Genomic DNA, 2,482 nt, shown 5'->3' on the forward strand with positions numbered 1-2,482 from the left:
TTCCTGCTTTTCATTTACCACACAAGAGGGCTTTTGCACTACTTGTCATGTTAACTCAGATTGGAGGTTTGTACCTGTAGATGTATCACTCTTGGACACTTTACCCTCTTGTGATTACAACCTGTCCATATTTCCCAAGGAAAGAGTTCCACATAGTCAACTTAGACCTGCTAAACAGCAATATAAACAAACAAAAGACCAGTTGACACAAACAAGGCAAATGCAAAGGGATCCTTTAGAAGTGAAAAGACATCCACAGACCAGAAAAGAACGTCACATTTTAAAATAGAACTACAATATCAATACACAAACGACTAATTAAGACATGAATACAGCAAGCCTGTAGGATTTAATTGGACAGGGGTAGAGATTTATTGATGACCTGCAAGAGAGCAACTACGTATAGAGCCACCATTACATATCACTCATGGACACGCACACAGATTTGGTGTACTTTACAACTATTTTGTGAGAAGATGAAATATGTCTCGATGTGTTTTTGGAAACACTTTGCGTCTTGTTGGCTACACCATTCAGTATGGCTCTATCGAATATTTTACTTTTGAATATCTTGGAGAAGTTGGGCGTCTTGGCCCATTGTTGGAGCCAGCAGTTAATGATTCTGATCAGGTTGTATCGGAATACTTAAGTCAACATTTTTATACAACTAAAGAAGGAGATATTGTAATTTAAACAAGTCCAAATGATCCAAAAACAAATATTTGTAAGGGAGTATTTAGTATGGAAGGAGACAAAATGTGCAACAGTGGGGTCCTTCAGATCTTTCGGAAAAAACACAGCTATGTAACAAATGGAAATGTCTGTTCAGAAGGTTCAATCTTAGAAATTCCACAGATTATCTTACTTACGGTCAGCTCCGTATAAACTAATAAGGGGAAACTGGCCTCTCGCTGAGTTTGGCTCTGTACAGGAAATTCCTAATAGACTTGTACTTCGAGATGATTGAGTAATAGGCAATTTTTCAGTTCATTTTCCAGTCTTTTTATTAATTTACAATAACGTTTTTATTGTTACAGGAAGTCTGTAGTTTAGTAAAGGTGTAGCATAAACATTATCAATAGTACACACTGCTGATAACTTGAGACTTTCTGGGAAGACCTAACTGTGTAAGTGACCAACACCTGTACATTTGCAGATCTCAGTCCAAAGATTGCCAAAATAAAGTTTATCTTGGATAACAAGTGTCTGTGGGAGTTGAGCAGCATAAAACATTCAAGGCGATTCATAGTTTGCAAAGGTGACTCACGTGGCATAGTAAATTGGCAGCTATTCGCAATGGTGTTCATATTTAAGAAAGCCAGTTTCAAAATACAAAATAAATGAGTGATCAAAATGAGATAAGCTTGAGTTATCAATAGTGTGATGTAACAACTTTCAGAACTATGAACATAGCATGCCCTGTCCAACCAAAACTATCTTCTAGATAATAAATATATTTCCTGGATTGGTAGCTTGTGTTCGAAAAGTGTTGCCAACCTAGACAAGTAGCATTGTTTCTGCATATAATGAGGATGCCTGAGACCTCTTGTGTAATGTCCACAAACTTTCTACTGAGATGTGTGTTGATCCTTTATAAGAAGAAACATTTTTTGTAAGAAATTTGCTTTATTCAAACAGGTTTTCATACAACTGTACATTGATAATTTCTCACATATCTCAATTGAAATATTCAGGAGACTATAGCAATGGTTTATTAACATGTTGGTAAAAGATATATGCTCTATATCTAAGAACAGCATTTTACGTTTTGGCATTTTCAGTTATCTAATGTTGGGAAAGCAAAAGCCAAGAAACAGAAGGTTAAAAGTACAATCCTAACTGTCATCCTATACCATAAACCAACTCACCAAATTTCTGAAAATCTAAATGAAATAACAGGCATTGCTCCCACACATGTATAGGTGAGTATCATTTGGTGTGGAAATGTCAACGTTAAGAAGGAAAACATTATTGTTGTAAAGGTTGTCTGTGGGTTGAAGAGTTTTAGGTTGATTCTTCATCTCATTTAAAGTAACTAGAGACAAGCTAATGCCTGAGATATGTTTTAGACTGTGCTTAATCGGAATAAAAGTGCAGGGTTCAACATTGTTCTTGATGACCCACTGCTGGCACTGCCAAATGCCTGGAAAGTCAAATACTAAGGTTGGCTAGTCTTGATTCCACTTTAGGCTTGTGCCTTTACCTCGCTCTTGCACATTCTTTTTATCTCCCTGTGACACTGTTTCGTATCTTCCTTTTCCTCTTCATTCTCACTTGTCTGTCCTTCTCTGGGTGGAAGTGTGCTAAAAATTAAGTTCTGGTCTCCATAAAAGGAATGCCAGAGACCACAGCCTGTTACCACCTGTCCAAATTAAGCACTGATTTTAGTACCTCTGTTACTGGATAATAATTGACATATCTTGGACTACATTCCTCTGTCATTATAAGACAACTGAAGTGCCTTATCAAATTTATAGAAATG

At 36.6% G+C, this 2,482-nt stretch overlaps 1 pseudogene; it reads left to right on the top strand.

Moving 5' to 3' along the window:
• Positions 1-483: 483 nt before the first annotated feature.
• Positions 484-967, top strand: LOC147692709 (mitochondrial inner membrane protease subunit 1 pseudogene; annotated as a pseudogene).
• The last annotated feature ends 1,515 nt before the right edge of the window (positions 968-2,482 follow it).

The sequence above is a fragment of the Lissotriton vulgaris genome, chromosome 9 (genome assembly GCF_964263255.1).
Source record: "Lissotriton vulgaris chromosome 9, aLisVul1.2, whole genome shotgun sequence".
Classification (NCBI taxonomy): domain Eukaryota; kingdom Metazoa; phylum Chordata; class Amphibia; order Caudata; family Salamandridae; genus Lissotriton; species Lissotriton vulgaris.